Source organism: Rana temporaria, chromosome 11 (assembly GCF_905171775.1).
Source record: "Rana temporaria chromosome 11, aRanTem1.1, whole genome shotgun sequence".
Taxonomy (NCBI): domain Eukaryota; kingdom Metazoa; phylum Chordata; class Amphibia; order Anura; family Ranidae; genus Rana; species Rana temporaria.
This window is the reverse complement of record NC_053499.1, coordinates 61796630-61819392: the sequence shown is the minus strand read 5'-3', so window position 1 is coordinate 61819392 and position 22763 is coordinate 61796630. Positions and strand designations below refer to the sequence as shown.

The following is a 22763-nucleotide window of genomic DNA, read 5'->3' as shown; positions in this document are numbered from 1 at the left end:
GCTTCACGGTGGGAACCAGGCATGTAGAGTCCATCCGTTCACCTTTTCTGCGTCGCACAAAGACACGGGGTTGGAACCAAAGATCTCAAATTTGGACTCATCAGACCAAAGCACAGATTTCCACTGGTCTAATGTCCATTCCTTGTGTTCTTTAGCCCAAACAAGTCTCTTCTGCTTGTTGCCTTTCTCTAGCAGTGGTTTCCTAGCAGATATTCTACCATGAAGGCCTGATTCACACAGTCTCCTCTTAACAGTTCTAGAGATGTGTCTGCTGCAAAAGGTGGCTACTTTGAAGAACCTAGAATATGAAATATATTTTCAGTTGTTTCACACTTTTTTGTTATGTATAATTCCACATGTGTTAGTTCATAGTTTTGATGCCTTCAGTGTGAATCTACAATTTTCATAGTCATGAAAATAAAGAAAACTCTTTGAATGAGAAGGTGTGTCCAAACTTTTGGTCTGTACTGTATATATATATATATATATATATATATATATACACACACACACTACCTATAGGTCAGGGCTTGACAAATTTGCTTGGAATCTAGGAGACAGCAAAAAAAAAAACGTAGGAGCCAGGAACGTGCCCCGTCCCGCCGAGCTTGCGCGCAGAAGCGAACGCATACGCAAGTAGCACCCACATATGAAAGCGGTGTTCAAACCACACATGTGAGGTATCGCCGGGATTGGTAGAGCGAGAGAAATAATTCTAGCCCTAGACCTCCTCTGTAACTCAAAACATGCAACCTGTAGAATTTTTTAAACGTCGCCTATAGAGATTTTAAAGGGTAAAAGTTTGTCACCATTCCACGAGCGGGTGCAATTTTGAAGCATGACATGTTGGGTATCAATTTACTAGGCCTAAAATTATCTTTCACAGTATAAAAAAAAATGGGCTAACTTTACTGGTGTCTTATTTTTTTATAAAAAAAAAAAAGGGTATTTTTGCCCAAATAAGTGCGCTTGTAAGACCGCTGCGCAAATACGGTGTGACAAAAAGTATTGCAACGACCGACATTTTATTCTCTAGTGTGTTAGAATAAAAAAATATATATATTATTTGGGGGCTCTAATTAGAGGGAAGGAGATGGCAGTGAAAACAGACAGGGGAAGCTCCATTAGCATTGCCGGTTGTCTTGTCATACCAACGGCCACCACAAGATGGTGCCAGACCACAGAAGGAAGCATAGGCCTGCAGAAGGTCGCAAAGCCGCAGCCTCAATTACCAGCCGGCGTGGCCCGACACGATCGCGCGGTGGGGAAGGTGGGAAGCGCACGGAGACACAGGATACCCCAGCTATGCCGCCCCAGGTACCAGGTCACTAATTCTAGTCGCAATTGCGACCTGGCGCCCGGGTGTTTGTCGAACCCTGCTATAGGTAAACCTTATTATAGGCTTACTTATAGGTAAAAGCAAAAGATGGAAGTTTACTTCCACTTTAAGCATAATAGAGGCTTGCTTTAATTCAATCTCAAACTGACCCTAAACTACCTGTATGTACTAATCATAAAAAAGGGAAAAAAAGCAGAATTTCCTATTGTCCATTTTATAAACTGTATACAGCACAGATCACTTATCTCCTCAAGTTTATTTTTACTTTATAGTTTTACAGTACATGACTCTGCAGAGCTGACATAAGTAGCGCCAGGAATCTACTAGCGTATGGAGTCTAAACTTTTCATAGGAATGAATGGAGATTGCAGCACCTATACACAAGCCCAAAGAAGATTGTTATCGGAGACTGTGCGGCTCTGAGGAAGCTGCAAAACCAATATCTCTTTGGATCGGGGACAGGTAAGTATAGGACGGGTGGTGGAGGGCTTAGAATGGTTACAGTGCAGTTGCACTTTAATATCTCTAAAGTGTTTTTCCACATTTGCAGTCAAATTAGGATAATATCTACTTTATATTATATATAATTTTTTGTGCGTCTCTCGTTGTGATTTGAGAATGCATGTAGTATCTGTAATGATGGAACTGTTAAATAAAGATATCAACCACTTGGCAACCGCCCGGCGGGACGATAAGCCTCTCGTTCTGGGAGGACTAGGGGGCGTCACTGGGAACCCGGCGGGCCGTGATGTCTGCCGGGCACCCGCGATTGCCCAGTAACTGAGCAGGACCGTAGATCTGTGTGTGTAAACACAGAGATCCACATCCTGTCAGGGAGAGGAGACCGATGGTGTGTCCCTTGTACATAGGGACACCGATCGGTCACCTCCCCCAGTCAGTCCCCTCCCTCTAGTTAGAATCACTCACTAGGGTACACATTTAACCCCTTTATCACCCCCTAGTGTTAACCCCTTCCCTGCCAGTCACATTTACACAGTAATCAGTGCATATTTATAGCACTGTTCGCTGTATAAATGCAAACGGTCCCAAAATAATGTCAAAAGTGTCCGCCACGATATCGCAGTCACGATAAAAATCGCTTATCGCCGCCATTACTAGTAAAAAAAAAAAGCTATAAATCTATCCCCTATTTTGTAGCCGCTATAACTTTTGTGCAAACCAATCAATATACGCTTATTGCAAAATAAGTAGAGGAATACGTATCGGCCAAAACTGAGGAAAAAAAATGTTTTTTTTATATATTATTGGGGAGAAATTTTTTTTTTTCAAAATTGTCACTCCTCTTTTATTTATAGCGCAAAAAAAAACAAAAACAAAAACGCAGAGGTGATCAAATACCACCAAAAGAAAGCTCTATTTGTGGGAAAAAAAGGATGCCAATGTTTGTTTGGGAGCCACGTCTCATGACCGCGCAATTGTCATTCAAAGTGCGACAGCGCTGAAAACTAAAAATTGGTCTGGGCAGGAAGGGGGTGAAAATGCCCTGTATTGAAGTGGTTAAAAACATTTAAAGAAAAATTATTGCTGCTTTGTACTTGCTGTAAAAAAAAACAAAAAAACAAAAAAAAAAACTCCAAAACAATGACTACAACAAACACAGAGCAGAAGAACAGCACTATGCACTAAAATAGAATTCAAACCATACCATTCGTCTTCCTCTGTTCACGCCTCATAAATCCATTTCTTTTCAGAGCTCCTTGTAATATAAAACACAGCACAGTCCATCCACCCCAAGATACCTTATCTATAAATGTCTTTATTATTCCTGAGCTCCTGGCAATTCCTCTCCTCTGTGTTCATCGCAGCCTCACACTTCCTGCTTGTGATGCTGCTGGTCAGGTGTCCATGCTTTTTCCAATCAGGATTCTCACACTGTGCCTCTGCATGTCCAGTCTCTTCCAAGCTTGTCTGCTTCCATGTCTCCGTAGAAATGTTCAGCTGGGTGTGATAGAAGAGTGGCTGGGTGGTCTAAAAAAAAAACCACGGCATTGTAAAATTATTAAGAAATAGAAACCTTGCGCAAATGCTCTGTATGTTTTAACATACAGTAAAACCTTGGTTTGCGAGCATAATTGGTTCCAGAAACATGCTTGTAATCCAAAGCACTTGTATATCAAAGCATTTTTTTTTTACAGGGTATGAAAGGGAAGAGGCACCTCTAAGTGTAGCAATATGTTGATAAATGTTATACCTTCATTAACCACTTAAAGCGGAGTTCCAACCACAATTAGCATTTTTAAATGTATGTCCTTTCATCCTGCGTTTTTATAATATAAATCCGGTCACTTACTATTTTACAATCCGCCGCCGATCCGCATAGATATTCAAAAAAGATAGTTTATAAAACTATATCTACACCGTTGTCATTTTGCTTGTGGGCATTGTGAAGCCTACAGGCACTTACTTCCTGGAAGTCTTGGATGGGGAGTGATAATTGGACAGCGCACTGCATCCTGGGAAATGATGACACACATTTCCCAGGAGTATTAGAGGGAGATGATGTCAGAATCCTAGGTGGATTCAAAGGCAGATTTTGTGGGACCGCATAGCAACAGGCATTTCCAGATGAGTAAAAAAAAAATGTTCTTTTATTTTTTATTTTTTAGTCGTAAGCTAGAGTTTAAAGCAAAATTGTTTTTTTGATGGAACCTCCACTTTAAGCCCCGGACCTTTAGGCAGCTAAATGCCCAGGCCAGGTTTTGCGATTCGGCGACTGCGTCGCTTTAACAGACAATTGCGCGGTCGTGCGACGTGGCTCCCAAACAAAATTGACGTCCTTTTTTTCCCACAAATAGAGCTTTCTTTTGGTGGTATTTGATCACCTCTGCGGTTTTTATTTTTTGCACTATAAACAAAAATATAGCGACAATTTTGAAAAAAATGCAATATTTTTTACTTTTTGCTATAATAAATATCCCCCAAATACATATAAAAAAAAAAAATTCCTCAGTTTAGGCCGATACGTATTCTTCTACCTATTTCTGGTAAAAAAAAAAAAAAAATCGCAATAAGCGTTTATCGATTGGTTTGCGCAAAATTTATAGCGTTTACAAAATAGGGGATAGTTTTATTATTTTATTTTTTTTACTACTAATGGCGGCGATCAGCGATTTTTTTCGTGACTGCGACATTATGACGGACACATCGGACAATTTTGACACATTTTTGGGACCATTGTCATTTTCACAGCAAAAAATGCATTTAAATTGCATTGTTTATTGTGAAAATGACAGTTGCAGTTTGTGAGTTAACCACAGGGGGCGCTGAAGGAGTTAGGGTTCACCTAGTGTGTGTTTACAATGTAGGGGGGTGTGGCTGTAGGTTTGACGTCATCGATCGAGTCTCCCTATAAAAGGGATGTCTCGATCGGTGCAGCCGCCACAGTGAAGCACGGGGAAGCCGTGCTTACATACGGCTCTCCCCGTTCTTCAGCTCCGGGGAGCGATCGCGAGGGGGCGGCTAGAAACGAATAGCCGCACCCTCGTCCCGTATGGCTCCCCGCGGGTTTCCAACCGCTGCATGTACCGGGGGGGGGTCCCGATCGGACCCCTGACCCGCGGAAAGGCGGGGACGTACATGTACGCCCATATGTACGCCCTGTACGTGCCATTTTGTGGACGTACATATACATGCAGCGGTCGTTAATCGGTTAAATGTAACCATATTGCTACACTTAGAAGTTCCTCTCTTCTTTTTTATACTCAGTTGTGACATGACGCTACTCTTATATCAAAACATTGCTTGTATATCAAGGCAAAATGTATTAAAACAATTTGCTTGTCTTGCAAAACGCTCTCAAACCAAGTTACTCTCAAACCAAGGTTTTACTGTATATCCAACCACAAAATTGCATGCGCTTGTAAAATACTACTGAACATTGTACGCAAATAAATCAAAATAATGTCTCAAAGATTAATCTTCCATTCTGGGGCTCCAGGAGTTACCCTATATGTGTCCTGCAATGGGTTTTATGCATCATTCTACACCAATCCTTACATACAGGCGTACCCCACTTCTAAGTACACAATGGGACCAGAGCATGTATGTAAAACGAAAATGTACTTAGAGTGAAGCAATACCCTTTTTATCACTTCTGGAGGGGGCCTATAGAGGAGTGCCATGGGCTGTAGTGGTGGGGTCAGGGCGTAAAGTTTAGAGTACTGTACAGTAATCCACTTACGTTTAGACAGCAACTTGGGCTGGCGGGGCAACTCTGGGCTGGCTGGCGGGCATGGCTAGTGGGCAACTCTGGGCTGGCTGGCAGGCATGGCTGGCGGGCAACTCCCGCATCCAAAGTGCAAGTACTGTGTTTTTGCCGCAAGTTTTTTTTTTTTTTTTTGTGTGTGTGTGAATTTCCTGGTGTTTCTGCCAGTCCCTCTGCTTTCCTATTAAAAACTGACCACACTAATTAGAACACACATTGGTCAGCTATGCTGGAAACTCAGTGTTCTCTCCTCCAATGATCAGACTTGACACCCCATCCTCCCTGCACACCCATTCATTAGGAAGCCCAGTGTGCTGCTATTTCTGCTCCCCCAGCTCTTATGCAGCCGAGAACAGAAAGAAAAAAAGAGGAGGGAAAAGGGAATTTAATTTGTTTTTTAATCATTGATTTATATGCACAAACCCCCTCCATGACCGCTGATCACCTTCACACACTTGCCCCTTTCCACAGTCACCTCTGCACTCCTGGCCATAGCCAACTCCTGACTACATCTCACCTCTGCACCCATATTCTACAGCAGGGATGCCCAACCTTTTGAAGAGCGAGGGGGGTGCAAATACCTTATACAGTCTGCGGGTAGACTGCGGGTATTGCGTCATTTTCAGGCCGTCACCCCCCCCCCCCCCGTTGTGCTCTGGGAAACGCACAGCTCCCACAACACAACGGTGACCAGTGAAAGACATGCAGCCCTGCTCGCGCATGCGCATTAGGGAACCGGAAAGTGAAGCCACAACGCTTCACTTCCTGATCCCCTCACCCATGATGGCGGTGGGGGCAGCTGAGAGACGAGCAACCGCTCGTCTTCTGCTGCTGACGTCGCTGGACTCCAGGAAAGGTAAGTGTCCGAATATTAAAAGTCAGCAGCTGCAGTATTTGTAGCTGCTGGCTTTTAATATTTTTTTACGGCGAAGCTCCACTTTAAATTCTGCGGACAGTGCTCAACTTCTGGCTATTTTATATTTTACCTGTAAATTCACTTTAAACTTTAACCACTCCCATACAGGGCACTTATACACCGTCCCGCCCAGACCAATTTTTAGCTTTCAGCGCTGTTGCACTTTGAATGACAATTGTGCGGTCATGCTACACTGTACCCAAACTACATTTTTATCATTTTGTTCCCACAAATAGAGATTTCTTTTGGTGGTATTTGATCACCTCTGGGATATTTATTTTCTGCAAAAAAAAATAAAAAATGACCGAAAATTTAGAAAAAAATACTTTTTTTTTGTTTCTGTTATAAAACATTGTAAATAAGTACGTTTTCTCCTTCACTGATGGGCACTGATGGTAATGCATTGACGGGCACTGATAAGGCGGCACTGATGGGCACCGATGAGGTGGCACTGATGTGGAGGCATTAATGGGCACTAATATGCGGCACGGATGGGCACTGATAGGCGGCACTGATAGGCGGCATGGATGGGCGGCACGGATAGGTGGCACAGATAGGCGGCACGGATAGGCACCGGTAGGCGGCACGGATATTGGCTTTTCCTCACTCGCGTCTGTCAGAGGCGAGTGAGGAAAAGCCGATTACCGGCTTTTCCTGTTTACATCGTGATCAGCCGTGATTGGACACGGCTGATCACGTGGTAAAGAGTGTCCGTGAGAGACTCTTTACCTTGATCGGTGTTGCGGGGTGTCAGACTGACACCCTGCAACAATGATCGCCGCAATGCGCGCCCTCGGGGGCGCGCAGCGGCTCAGAATCCTGAGGACGTCATATGACGTCCAGTCAGGATTCTACAACCACTTTGCCGACGTCAATTTGTCATTGGCGGGTGGCAAGTGGTTAAGAATCCATCTATATATTTTTTTTCAGTGCTTTAAAGAATCACCTTGGGAATTAGTCAGTCCCCGTATAAAGAATACAGTCACTTTGAATAAAAAATGCTCAGCTGCAAATTTTAGCCTCCCTCATTTACTTTCTCTCTTTATCCTCATTCTCCTTACTATTAATAGGGTAGGATAATTACTCTCCCTGACCCATTCTTTTTTAGACCATCTATATACACTATATTGTCAAAGGTATATGGCTTCAACACTTCTGAGAAGGCGGTCCAAAAGGTTTTGAAGCGCATTTGTGAAGTCAGGCACAGATGTTGGAGGAGAAGGCCTGGCTCACAGTCTCTGCTCTAATTCACCCCAAAAGGTGTTCTATCGGGTTGAGGTCAGGACCAGTCAAGTTCCTCCACCCAAAACTCTCTCATCCATTTCTTTATGGACCTTGCTTTGTGTATTGGTGTGCAGTCATGTTGGAACAGGAAGGGGGCCATCCCCAAACTCTTCCCACAAAGTTGGGAGCATGAAATTATGCAAAATGTCTTGGTACGCCGATGGCCCCTTAGTAAGTGAAAGGAACTTTTAAGGCAAGCCCAACCTCTGAAAAACAACCCCACACCATAATCCCCTCCACCAAATGATTTGGACCAGTGGACAAAGCAAGGTCCATAAAGACATGGATGAGCAAGCTTGGAGTAGAGGAACTTGGCTGGCCTGCACAGAGTCCTGACCTAAACCTGATAGAACACCTTTGGGGTGAATTAGATAGGAGACTGCGAGCCAGGCCTTCTTGTCCAACATCAATGCCTGACCTTACAAATGTGCTTTTGGAAGAATGGTCAAAAATTCCCATAGACACACTCCTAAACCTTGTGGACCAGGGCTCGACAAATCCCGGTCGCCATGCCGACTAGAAATAGTACCCTGGCGACTTGGCGCCATCTGGTGGTGAGCTGTTGGTATTACAAGTTATTACCACCAGATGTGTGAGCTGGCGCCATCTGGTGGTGAGCTGTTGGTATTACAAGTTATTACCACCAGATGTGTGAGCTGGCGCCATCTGGTGGTGAGCTGTTGGTATTACAAGTTATTACCACCAGATGTGTAAGCTGGTGCCATCTGGTGGTGAGCTGTTGGTATTACAAGTTATTACCACCAGATGTGTAAGCTGGCGCCATCTGGTGGTGAGCTGTTGGTATTACAAGTTATTACCACCAGATGTGTAAGCTGGCGCCATCTGGTGGTGGCCGTTGGTATTACAAGTTAAGCATTACAAGTTAAACAGCAATTCTAATGTAATTTTTCACTATTTTCACTGCCATCTTCTTCCCTCTAATTAGAACCCCGAAACATTATATATATTATTTATCCTAACACCCTAGAGAATAAAATGGCGATCGTTGCAATACTTTCTGTCACGCCGTATTTGCGCAGCGGTCTTACAAGCGCACTTTTTTGGGAAAAAATTACACTTTTTTTTAATTAAAAAATAAAACGGTAAAGTTATCCCAATTTTTTTTAATATTATGAAAGATAATGTTACGCCGAGTAAATTCATACCCAACATGTCACGCTTCAAAATTGCATCCGCTCGTGGAATGCCGACAAACTTTTACCCTTTAAAATCTTCATAGGCGACGTTTAAAAAAATCTACAGGTTGCATGTTTTGAGTTACAGAGGAGGTCTAGGGCTAGAATTATTGCTCTCGCTCTACCAATCGCGGCGATACCTCACATGTGTGGTTTAAACACCGTTTACATATGCGGGCGCTGCTCACGTATGTGTTCGCTTCTGCGCGCAAGCTCGTCGGGACGGGGTACGTTTTCTGGCTCCTAACTTTTTTAGCTGGCTCCTAGATTCCAAGCAAATTTGTCAAACCCTGTTGTGGACAGCCTTCCCAGAAGAGTTGAAGCTGTTATAGCTGCAAAGGGTGGGCCAGCTCAATACTGAAACCTACAGACAAAGACTGGGATGTTATAAGTTCATGTGCGTCCCAATACTTATGTCAATGTAGTGTAGGTGCTCTCTCTAAAATATTTCTGTTGGGGTTCCAGTAAAACAAGTTTGCAGATTCTCTTTATTATGGCTCACTGATTCCTCACACAAATTTTAGTGCATGTTAAAGAAAAATTCTAGGTATGTTTTTTTTTCTCACCTTGGACCAATGTAAGAGTACATATTCCATACCTAGCCAATCTCTGTGAAAGTGGAGAATCAATGTAGTAGCCACTGCACTGATCCTTGCTGTCTTCCAGGTCCTTGAATGCAAAAATATCTTGCATTTTCTCAATAAATGCAAAGCGATATCCGATTGGACAACGTGGAGAGGCAGGGCAGTGACATCATGATAGGATCATGAAGTGTATGGCGCCAATCTTTTTGATATTCCATTTACATTTTTCTCTCGGACAGTAAATTGATAGACAATATGATCAAAAGAGCATAAACCTAAACAATCCATTCAATATGTATCAAATTAGACAGGCCTAAAGCGGTTGTATACCCAAATTTGAGACTTTTACCTAAAGGTAAGCCTATACCGTATATACTCGAGTATAAGCCGACCCGAGTATAAGCCGAGGACCTAATTTTACCACAAAAAACTGGGAAAACCTATTGACTCGAGTATAAGCCGAGGGTAGAAAATGCAGCAGCTACTGTAAGCAGAAAAAAGAGGGTCAACAATGCCCATTTGCACACCTCACTGTGCCCATTTGCAACCTCACTGTGCCATACCTCACTGTGCCCATTGCAACCTCACTGTGCCCATTGCAACCTCACTGTGCCATACCTCACTGTGCCCATTGCAGTCTCACTGTGCCCGAGTACCTGAATTCTTGACAGGCGTCCATTGTTTTAAAGTCGCGGCTTCCTCCTGGCGTTCCGTGATAGGCATTTGACACTGTGTTCTGCCTATCACGGAGGTCCTCTCATCCTCGGACTCAGTTTCCCAGCAGACACTGTGTTCAGTGTTCCGCCAATCACAGACATTCTTTCATCCTCGGAACAAGAGGATGTCCATGATTGGCGGAACACTGAACACAGTGTCTGCTGGGAAACTGAGTCCGAGGATGAGAGTTCCTTGGTGATAGGCGGGACACAGTGTCAAATGCATATAACGGAACGCCAGGAAGAAGCCGCGACTTTTAAAAAAAATGGAGGCCTGTCAAGAATCCAGGTACACTGACTCGAGAATAAGCCGAGGGGGGTATTTTCAGCCCTAAAAAAAAAAAGGGGGGGGCTGAAAAACTTGGCTTATACTTTGAGTATATATGGTAATAAGGCTTATCTGTAGGTAAAATTAATATCTACATTAAAGGAGTTGTAAAGGAAAACATTTTTTTGCCTAAAATTAATGTCTGCAAGGTAGACAGACAGAATAGTGTAATGATTCTGTTAAAAAACGAGTAAATACCTATTAAATTCCTTCATCTATATCACCTCTGGCGTTCTAGTTCCTGTTCTCTCATTCACTTCCTGGTTTGCATCGCTCGTTCATGTAAGAACTACATTTCCCAGTATGCAATGCGGCACGCCCAGTAATTCACACCTGCTTGAAGTCTCCAACACGTAGAGAGCATCCTGTCACACAGATGTAGTTGCCAGGAGGGGGCGAGCACGTCACTGACCACCGCAGTAAAGCCTTCCTTCACTGTGGTGACTAACAATCAGACAAGCAGGAAGAGAACAGAACAGAGAAGAAATAGAGCAACTTCTGAGCAAAAACTAACAATGAGGAAGTGAAAAGAGGAATGTCTGCAGGTAAAGGATGCTTATTATGAAAAAAAAAAAATTGCCTTTACAACCCCTTTAATATCTACAGACTTCCTGGCGGGCTCTGCACGTGTACTATGCGAACACGCTGGAGCTCATCTGTGCTAGTGTACATGGAGCCTAAAGTGACAGGAAACCTGGAGATCAACTATAAAGACTGGCACAGACAGATTGTGTGAACGTGTCTTGAGTAAGGATGAGCTCTGGCTTGTTCGCATAGAACACGTGCAGAGCCCGCCAGGAAGTGTGCACGGCACTGCGCTAATAACAGCCAGGGAGACATTTCACGATCCCTGCAGCCGAGCATCGGGACAATGTCTCCCTGGCTGTGATTAGCACAGCGCCGTGCTCACTTCCTGGCGGGCTCTGCACGTGTTCTATGCGAACACGCCGGAGCTCATCCTTAGTCTTGAGCATGGGTTTTGTAGCTCAGCCTGTGCCAAATTTACGTACCTGTCTAAAACTTGTACTCGAATTTGGTGCATACTCCATCACTTTTAGAACGCATGTGAGCACGTGAGGACGTGATGACGCGAGGCGTTCACAGGCGGGGGAGCGAAGAACGATGGGACCGCTAGGAGGAAGGACGGACCGGACCTGAGTGAGAGAGGGAGATAGCGGCTCCCTTACGCTGCCGCTGCACACGCTGCCCATCGGCTGCATTGAACCATCAGACCCGCTCGGTGCTGGCGGTGGGGAGGGCTGCGGGCGGCGATGTATTGGGGCCGCGTCGTGGCACTGGGAAACGGATACAGGATGCGGGGTAAGTAGCGGGAGGACGGGACCCGCCGACCGCAGTGGCTCTAGCCGGAACCTTAGCCCACACTGAGGTGAGTGTCTCGAGACAGCGTGCACGCTGAACCTAGAGGGATACCATCCGCACTCCTCCTCTCAGCTGATCCAGACCCAGAGGTACATTCGCTGCTAATAATTAATTTCTGAAAGACAATAACAATGTTTAAAAACAGCAACAGCAACAGCAACTTAATGCAGATCTATGGAGAAGAGAGAGGTATTTTCTATTGTGAGAAGTTTAATTAGAACTTGCATCAGAACTGCATTACATGGTTATGACATAGAACATTTTAATACATCTTGATCACATGTGAATAAAAGATCAACAAGGGAATAAGAGAAGCTAACGGGAACCCAGAGATAATCAGCTGTATAAATTATGTGAACTTGTATAAAGAGGTGGATATGATGTGGCTCTATAAATGACTGATCGCTGTAGCACTTTTCCTATACTACTTGATTGGAGGAGACTATTTAAGCTGGATATGAAAAGCCTAAAATAGGTAAAAGCTGGCATATACATTCGGTATCTAAAAAACTATATCTGCATGCTTTGCTTGGAGCCCGGCCACTTATATTTTTATTAATTATTTATTTATTTGGCTTGGTTTTCTTTCCTTTGATGGGGGGAACCTACATGCTCCCTTGCCCTTGGGGAACCCCTAGGCGCCCCTGGTTTTGGACCCTAGGTCCTTTTGGGTATCTTTTAATAAAAGGGACCCGGGGCTAAAATCTACCCACAAAGGTATGATATGATCTGTGCAATCCAAAGCGGGGACACTGGAATCAATATTGAATTTATCTCTCTGAATTGAGGAGACCATATACTTAGGGAGTCCTCTGGTACCCCTTGGCTCCGAAAAGGGGCTATAGCCTACGCGCACCCCGAGAGCATTTTCCTTATCTAGGGCTTCAAATACCTAGACACTCAGACGATCAGAAGAACCGACTGTCTATATGACTCCCCTGGACTGAAAAGAGAGGGAAATAGAGGATTAAGAGGAGATAGAACTCGGGGTAAATCGGAAGCTCAGATTTCGTTTCTCCCTGACGCCTCCTTAGATAGAGGAGCATAGGGAGACCCTCTTATCCTCTTTACCTTATTCTTGCCCTTTGTGCACGCAAATACTGGATATACCGGTATACCTATAAGCGCTTAAATTATCAGAACAGCTGAAATAATATTAATCGGGTAGGAGCCAAAAAGGGAGTAGAGGGGGAGAAAATAAAACAAAAATAGTAAATCCCTTTAAAAAAAAAAAAAAAAAAAAAAAAAAAAAAACCTCTGGCCCAACCCAGTTTAGTACTTGCTATCGGATGCTCCCTTTATATATTGATTTCTTTATCAACTGGGGAAACAAGAGGTCAAGCTGGGGAAGAGAATCAGAAAGAGGGAGACTAACATGAGTAGAATGACGAGTAGATCAACAAAAAGGGGACCCCCAACTACTCCAAGTAACACAACAGCAACAAGCTCAATAAGACCATTTGTAACTAGAGGGGAAAGTCCGCGTGTTCCTGGAGCCCAGGGAGCAACAAAGCAACAACAAGGGAATAAAGCAAAAAGGGTTGAAAATAAGAAACCCCAAAGTGATAATTCCAGAGAAACATCTATAGAACTAAGAGAGGAGGGGCCCACTGGAAACGTATTAGAAAGCAGCAGTATGGATGAACGAAGCACGGACACTCGGTCCCCCTCAAAGGGAGAAATGGCGGAGATGCTCTTGAGATTGGAAAATGTGATAAAAAGTGAAATACAGAACTTAAGGACCGACTTTGGCCATATGCTCTCCAGATTAGAAACAGTAGAGGAACAAATAGAGAAACAAGAGCAGGAATCAAATACACTAAAAACCCAGATGGATCAGATTCAACTGCAACAGAGACATATTCTCTACAAATTGGAGGATCAGGAAAACAGAAGCCGGAGACAAAACTTAAGGATAAGGTTCATACCGGAGAAGAGGGGTGAGGACCTCAGGACAATAACACAGATGATATTTAATCCACTACTGGAAAGAACAATAGACAACCCAATTAGGATCGAAAGGGTACATCGAGTGGGAAATTCGAAAAGAGTGACCACCGAGCGAACAAGAGATGTCATAATAAGGTTCGGATTCTATGAAGACAAAGAAGCAATTTGGAAGAAGCTGAGGGGACAACCCCCGATAGAGTTCGAAGGGACGGAGCTGCAGATATTCACCGACGTGGCCCCAGAAACCCTGGCAAGGAGATGGTTGTTAAAACCACTCTTAAAACAGATGATAGACCTGAACATTAAGTATAACTGGGGTTTTCCTGCCTGCCTAATTGGAACAAAAGAGGGGAGATCTGCGACACTAAGATTCCCCGAAGACCTAAATGAATTCTGTAGGAAATTGGACATTCAGGTCCCAAGCCTACCAGGCTGGGGGTAGGAGGGAGGGTGGAGGTGGGAGGAGGAGGAGGGGAGAAAATGGAAACTCCCCCCCCATCCTCACATCCTCAGCCCTCTCTCTAGTTTCACCTCTTTTTTCCTTCTTTTTTCTCTTTTTGTGTTTTTTCCCTTGGGCTAGGTTTGAGATTCTCTTTTGTGTCTCTCCTCTGAATTCGGGCTTGGTCCCCTCCTCCCCCCCTCCCGGCTGAAAAACCGGTGGGGGGGAGGTGGTCCCAGACCCCACCTGGAATGATCTGAACCATGATATGGAAGATGGTTCAGAGGTCTTTAGTAGACCAGATAGGGGGGGAAGGAGGGGGGAAGGAGGGAAGGGGGGAGGGTTGGGTGGGTTGGGGGGAGGGGACGGGAAGGAGGGGGGAGAGTTGGGGGGGTTGGGGGGAGGGCCCCGTCTCACCCAGACAATCAGAAGAAAGTGTAACTAATAGAAAAGAAAATTGTAGACTCAGTTCTTGGGACATTGGAAGGAGATATTATAACCCACGAAGATGCCAGTAATAAAATGCCTCTCATACAATGTTAAAGGTTTAAATAGCCCTTCCAAGAGACATAAAGTGTTAAAGGAGTTAAAATACTATAGGACAGATATTGCTTTCCTACAAGAAACCCATCTTACTTTGGGATCTAATGTAAGAATATACTCACCTGACTTCCCCATCTGGTTTTATGGAGATACCATATCCAAGAGGGCTAGAGGAGTAGCAATCGGGCTAGCTAAAGGAACTAGATTCGTACCAACAGATAGACTAACAGATCCGGATGGGAGATTCCTCTTCTTGAGGGGGAAGTTGGAGGAGGAAGAGTATACCCTCGCAAACGTTTATGCGCCTAACACTTCCCCGCTGAAATACTTCTTGGGAATATTGGAGAAATTAAAAGATTTCAGTAGGGGAAAGATAATATTAGGAGGAGACCTAAATTTCGGCATGGATCCGAAAGTCGATAAGTCACATATAACATTAGAAACGCAGGGTACACAATTAAGAAAAGTTAAAGAAAGTCTACATAGAAGTCAGTTAGTAGACACATGGAGGATCTTCAATCCAAGCCAGCGAGACTACACCTTTTTTTCCCAGGTACATGGCAGCTACTCCCGAATCGACCACATCTTGGTTGAACATAGAATGCTAGAGGATGTGGTCGAGACGAGAATAGAACCCTTGACGATCTCTGACCACGCGCCCATTAGTATATCAATAAACATAGCATGCAATCATAGGTCCTACCAAAACTGGAGATTAAATGAAGATCTGCTGATGGAAGAGAAAAGTATAACTAGGGTTAAAAAAGAACTTGAAGAATATTTTAAGATAAATGAGACAGAAGAAATCTCGGCAGCAACCCTATGGGATGCCCACAAGGCAGTGATCAGAGGGATCTTGATTTCGGAAGGAGCAAGGAGAAAAAAGGAAGCGATTAGCAAAAAAATAAAACTAATAGACGAGATCTTTAACTTAGAGCAGAAACATAAGAAAGATGGAAAGCAACAAGACCTATACTTGCGCCTGGTCAATAAACGAAACGAACTTAAAGATCTCATAGATCAAGAAACAAGAAAGGAATTCAATTTAATAGCAAGGGAGAGATACAGATGGGGAAATAAAACGAGCAAACATCTGGCTCGGATGGTAAAAAAAAAAAAATCAAGGAACCATATTGACAAAATTAAAAATAATAAAGGGGAGGTACTACATACAACAAAAGATATCGCCGAAACATTTAGACTATATTACGAAAAACTATACTCAGTAAAACAAAAGAACTGGCAGAAAGGAGAGAAAGGAAAAAAGATTGAAACTTTTTTAAAAGAGGCAAAACTTCCAAAAATTAGTCAATTAGAGGCCGAGGAGATAGATAGACCAATCACGGAAAACGAAATTAAAAGAGCATTGACAAGCTCAGCCTCAGGCAAAAGCCCAGGCCCAGATGGCTTTACAATAATGTATTACAAAAAATGTAAGGAGATATTACTACCAAGGATATGCCAGTACTTTAATGGCCTAGGGAAAAAATACAAACTAAGTAAGGAGGCCTCTGAGGCAACTATCACTGTGATCCCAAAAGAAGGCAAGGACATTGAGAGCTGCTCGGGCTACCGACCGATATCCTTGCTTAATACGGACATAAAATTGTTCGCAAGGGTATTGGCCGGGAGAGTCAGGGAGGTAATGACTAAACTGGTACACCCAGATCAGACGGGTTTTGTTCAAGGGCGAGAGGGGAGAGACAACGGAGTAAGAACACTTTTGATAATCCGGAGACTGAGAGAAATGAGATCCCCAGGTCTACTCCTGTCGATAGACGCAGAGAAAGCGTTCGACAGGGTAGACTGGGGATTTATGCTAGCTACCCTAAAGGACATGGGGTTTGGCCAGGAGATGAGAAATTGGGTGGATACCCTATATCAGTCCCCTAGGGCCAAAATAAAAATAAACGGTAGCCTTTCGCAAGCATTCCAAATGAGAAATGGAACGAGGCAGGGTTGTCCCTTGTCACCACTACTGTTCGTGATTTCAATGGAACCATTTCTAGCTAAGGTCCGAAATTGCCAAAAAATAAAAGGGACTAAAATAGGAGCGGAGGAACATAAGCTCGCAGCCTTCGCGGACGATGTCCTCTTCTATCTAACTGAACCCAAAACATCAATCCCTAACCTATTAAATCTATGCAATGAATACGGGGAACTCTCTAACTTTAAATTAAATATCACTAAAACAGAGATCATGAGTATAAATATAAGAAAGACAGAAGAAAAACTCTTGAAAGAGAACTATCGTTTTGCTTGGGTAAGGAAACTGAAGTATCTAGGGATTCTACTAGCTAAATCAATTAAAAAAACCTATGCGATAAACTTTATCCCATTGTTAAATGAAGTTAAGAAAGAAACAAAAAGGGTGGAAAACAGAGCAATATCGTGGATAGGACGAATTAATTACTGTAAAATGGTTATCATGCCCAAGATCTTATACAAATTTCAGATGATCCCTATAGCCCTACCAAGAACGCTGCTCTCAGCCCTCAACAAATTAATTATGAATTATATATGGAAAAATAGGAAACATAGGATATCACTTCAGACATTAAGACAACCAAAAAAAAAGGGAGGGCTTGCTGTTCCGGATGTTAGGAGATACTACGAGGCGGTTATGTTAACAAGAGTGGTGGAGTGGGCCAGAGTCAACACAGAAAAGAGGTGGGTAAGCTTAGAAAACGAAATAACACAGGTAAGGTTGGATAAGATTATATGGAACCCTCCCCAATTTAGGACACTAGATATTAATGCACATGAGATAACAAAAAATGCACTCAAAATATGGGATATAGTTTATAAAAAAACGGTGAAGGAATATAATTCACCCCTTTTAGCACTGAAAGATAACGATTACTTCGCACCGGGTAAGACACAAATAGGGGGGCACTGGATCAAAAAAGACACGGCACAATTAAGGGATATAATGAATGGGGATCACATTAAAACACTGCAGGAGTTAAAATTCAATAAAAATTTAATGGAAATTAATGAATGGAGGTATCAGCAGCTAAACCATTTCATTCAGGATCTCCCACATCCATTGAGATCAGAGGATCAGTTGTCGGAATTGGAAAAAATTTGTACGATAGAAAGAACCAAAGGAACCATTTCTACACTATACAAGATCCTACTGAAAATAGGAGAGCGGAGTATACCCCCCTTCATTGAAAAGTGGGAAAGGGAATTAGGCTCACAGAGAGATAAGGCCACAATAGAGAGAATGTTGGCCCTGACACACTCCTCCGCGGTAGATAGCCGTACGGCTGAAATGAGCTTTAAATGTATCGCGGGGTGGTACATGACACCAGACAAATTAAAAAAATTTGACGAAGAGCAGACAGGGGAATGCTGGAGGGGTTGTGGGTCACCAGGAAATATGGCTCACCTTTGGTGGGAATGCCCAAAGATAAAAAAGTACTGGGAAAACATACTGGGTTGTGTGGAAGAGATTACAATGAAAAAGATTAAGATAGACCCATGGGTGGTCCTATTCCATGGGGGAGATGAAGGCATAAAAAGGTATAGGGAAACACTTACACCGCATCTCTTAAACGCCGCCAAGAGATTAATCCCAAGGAGATGGCAAGATACAGAGTGCCCCCAAACCTGGGAATGGATCGATGCGGTCGAAGAAACATACAAAATGGAAGAACTGAAAGAAAGCTTAGAGGGAAATAACATACTACAAAGTATAAAATGGGATAACTGGAGGACCTTTAAGAGATCATGGAGTTACGCAGAAAAGTTAAGGGAAGAAGCCTAAAAGATTTTCTAGAAGAAATCAGAAAGAATTAGAGGTTTGCGAGCACGTCTAGGGTGAGACGGGGGGGGAGGGGGGGGGAGGGGAAGGGGGGGTAAAAATTGAGAAGGATATACCTTGCGAGGTCTTCCTTAGTCTGTTATGCTTAAGCAGATAGTGGAAACATACCCGTATATATTTACACTTATATATATAAAAAAAAAAAAAAAAAAAAAAAAAAAAAGAACGCATGTGAGAAACTTTTGCAAAATCTGTATACAAACTGTATTTTATTTAGTTTTTTAGCAGGTGTTGGGCCACAATGTTACATAGTTAGAACAAAGTCCATCTAGTAGTTCAACCAATAAAAAGAAAAAAGCATATAATCCCATATACACAATCCTATACCCACAGAAAGGGGTCTAAATGTAAGCAAATGTGGAGCAAATTAAAACTACATGACAAGAGCTATTGACTCCTCCATCCATCTCTGGCTGAACAGAAAAAAATACATATGGCCAGATGTTTTCTGTGCAGCCAACCTGTTCAAATCAGCGATTGCACCGATCTGCATCCCAGAGTGTACCCTCATGCGGGTCTGATGCAGTTCTGATCTGTACATCGGGCCTGTATGGATGTGCACTCTGGCACATGGTAGCAGCGTGGCCCCATTCACTTCTTAGCAGCCCCAACAATGCGACGGGGCTGTCTGGCAAGTTAAAAAAAGCGCCACAGATTTCCGATTTTGCCGACTAATAGTACCCTAGGTAAAATGGCCTAAGGCTGCATTCACACCTGAGCGTAGCGTTTTGCAGCGTTTTTTACCGCGATTTGCCGCGACAAAACGCTGTGTTTTTTACAGATCTAGGGTCACCAATGTAAAACGCCCAAACGCCCAAATTTGAGTGACAAAAAAGGGTCCAGAACTTGTTTAGGCTTCAGGCGTTCGGCGTCAGGCGTTTTGTAGTGGAGATGTGAACCATCTCCATAGAGAATAATGGATTTTTTCCCCTCTAGCGTTTTGGGGCGTCGCGCTTCAGGCGACAAAACGCTCAGGTGTGAATGCAGCCTAATGGCCCCTAGACACGATCCAAAAATGGGACGAAAAATACTGCGTTCAACGCGATCGTATGATAATCAGGTCGTTAGTACAGAGCCGACCCCGACAATTCATTCGATATTATTCAAACGGACAAGCATGAAAATTTTCCTCGGACAATACCAGATCGTACGATTTTCGTTTAGTCAGTATAGTTGTTGTCCAAAAATACAAATACAAATGCATTACAACACATGACATCACTTCTGATTTTTTTTTTTTTTCTGTGGTACAAGAATTTTCGGGACTTTAGTAACCTATTTAACCACTTGCCGCCCGCCAATGACAGATTGACGGCGGCAAAGTGGTTGTCTAATCCTGACTGGACGTCATATGACGTCCTCAGGATATTGAGCCGCTGCACGCCCCCGGGGGCGCGCATCGCGGCGATCGTTGTTGCGGGGTGTCAGTCTGACACCCCGCAACACTGATCTAGGTAAAGTGTCTCTCACGGAGAAAATACAAAAAAAAAATGGGCACCGATTGGCAACATGGATCCATCAGTGCCACCCCTCAGTGTCCATCAGTGCCACCCCACAGTGTCCATCAGTGCCACCCCGTGCCCAGTGCCCACCTATCAGTGCCCATCTGTGCCACCCATCAGTGCCACCCATAAGTACCCATCAGTGCCACCCATATGTGCCGCCCATGAGTGCCCATATGTGCCGCCTATGAGTGCCCAGTGCCGCCTATGAGTGTCCTTCAGTGCCGCCTATGAGTGCCAATCAATGCAGCCCATGAGTGCCCATCAGTGCCGCATACCAGCGCCCATCAGTGCCGCATACCAGCGCCGCCTATCACTCATCGGTGCCCATCAGTACTACCTTATCGGTGCCCATCAGTGCCGCCTCATCGGTGCCCATCAGTGCCGCCTCATCGGTGCCCATCAGTGCCGCCATATAAGTGCCCGTAATTGAAAGAGAAAACTTACTTATTTACAAGGATGCATTAAGGTAAAAAAAAATTTACCTTTACAATCCCTTTAACCTGTGGCTCTCCAGCTGTTGTGGGACTACAAGTCTCATGAGGCATTGCAAGGCTGAGTTACATACATGACTCCAAAGGAAGAAGCATGATTGGACTTGTAGTTCCACAACAGCTGGAGGGCCATAGGTTGAGTACAAGCCCCCCCAGGCACTGATGATCATCACCTATTTATAGCTCACCTGTATTCCTGGATGGAATTCTGCCTAGTCCTCTTACATCACTATATAGAAGTGCTGCCATGGTGACCAGTCTAACTCATCCCAGTCAGTCTTATATCTCAGCTTGCAGTATAACACACATCACATTCCATCCCCTCCAAAGTATACAATACCTTCTCTATGATCACCGTCCTTATTATCCCACAGAAACAGACCCTCTCCTTTGTGTTTACCCTTCTCCTCCACTTCCTGGTTGCGAGTGATGCTGCCAGTCATGTGACCCCACAGCTTCCAATCAAGAGCCTCCCTCTGTGTGTCTTTTCCAGCCTTCCTCTGGTGGGAGTCTATTATGTTTGTATCTATCCTCCTCCTGTACAATAAAACAAATCCTTCCTCCCCATGCAGCAATGTTTATAAAGTAATTGTAAAAAAACAAAGGTGGCCTGCTTTTATTTTCCAGTTTGTACAAAGCACGTCACATCTTAGAGCCTTGTGAAAGCTGTGAATGGATGCTGATAATCATCACACAGGCAGATGGTGAAACTGCTTTTCCTCAGAGGAGCTCAGACTCCTCTGTGGAATAATCAGCAGCAGACTGATGTATTTCACGGTGTAATTACCATGTAAACATGCTGGACACATGTAATGTGTGAAATTTGTGACATTCCGCCATTAAATTGGAGCAGTGAGAGGCTGAAAATGTGATAGAGCGGAATGTAAGAGTCATTAACCCCCTCAGCTTTCACAGCTGTTTAACCCCTTATGGGCCACTTGCCAGCTATAGAACCATTAAAGCTGGGTTCACACTATGTGGGGCGCGGGGCACAGCAAGGGGTCCAATGTGTACCCAATCACAGCTTCAGGTCCAAATTTATGCCTGAATTCGGATCTGAAACTGAGCTAAAGACACACAGGACCCTTCTGCTGTGCGCTCCGTGGCCGCCCCAGAGATGTATGAACCGCCGGCTCCATTAAAGCAAAGTTCCACCTAAAAGTAGAACTTCCGCTTTAAGCACTCCTTGCCCCCTGACATGCCACATGCTTCAAAGCCTCCATAGAACTCTATGGCAAAGCTCGCTTGAAGCCCCACCGAAGTCTCATGGAAGCCTCATCGACATCCCACCGAAGCCTCATCAAAGCAACAAGCATATGGAGAAAAGGGGGATTAGGCTGTTTCAAGGCCCCCCTTTTCCTCATGGGATTCATGTTAGGGAGCAGTTTTTAGGTTCCCTTAGGTGTTTAGGCGGGAATCCTTTGGATTGGTTAAGCCCAGTGAGTTGCTAGGGGTAAGAGTTGAGGCTGGGATAGGTCATTATTTTGGGTCAGGCGGGAAAGGTTAGGATTGGTTAAGGCATTTCAGTTACTGGGGAAGATTGTGAGGTTTAGGGGTTCAGGATAGGTCAGTTAAGGTCATCTGACCTTCCAGAACTTTCCAGCTTTGGGAAAATCCCTATTTAAATAGCTGGTTCCATTGGATCGGGGCCAGCCATTCCAGGGGAGGACCAACAGCGGATCTCTCCACCCCCCCTTCCCTTGTCGCGACTATAGCCATGTGGTAAGTCCATTTTGCAGGTTGGAAAAAAGGGATAGTTTATGGAATAATTTAAGGTAATTCATGCAGCTTGAGTCTTAGTGGCTGAGCTGTCATTTTATTTGGTACAGTTGATTTGTGTAAGGTGAAATATGTGATGTCAATATTTTAATGATTATTTTAAATAAACCAATGGTTATGCCGCGGCCTAATTTTATCCAAAAAAAAATATATAGTTATAGTAAATTATTTAAATAAAGTTGAGTGTTTTATCTATAATTATTAAATTAATTTATTTTAAACGTTAAAGTGTGTGGTCTCAAGTTATTGGTATGTCCGG

The 22763-nt window shown here is 43.8% G+C and overlaps 1 protein-coding gene across 4 annotated transcripts in view; it reads right to left on the bottom strand.

The window, feature by feature from the left end:
* The window catches only part of LOC120917390 (palmitoyltransferase ZDHHC1-like), a 92012-nt gene extending 70839 nt beyond the window's left edge, over nt 1–21173 (bottom strand). For 3 of the 4 annotated variants that reach the window (XM_040328654.1, XM_040328658.1, XM_040328659.1), the window contains exons 1-2: nt 21066–21173; nt 3006–3328 (exon numbers count right to left, since the gene is read on the bottom strand). The gene's annotated coding sequence lies outside the window, so the exon portion shown is untranslated. The remainder of the gene's footprint in view (nt 1–3005; nt 3329–21065) is intronic. The other variant, XM_040328656.1, reaches the window with a different exon arrangement.
* Nucleotides 21174–22763: the final 1590 nt, after the last annotated feature.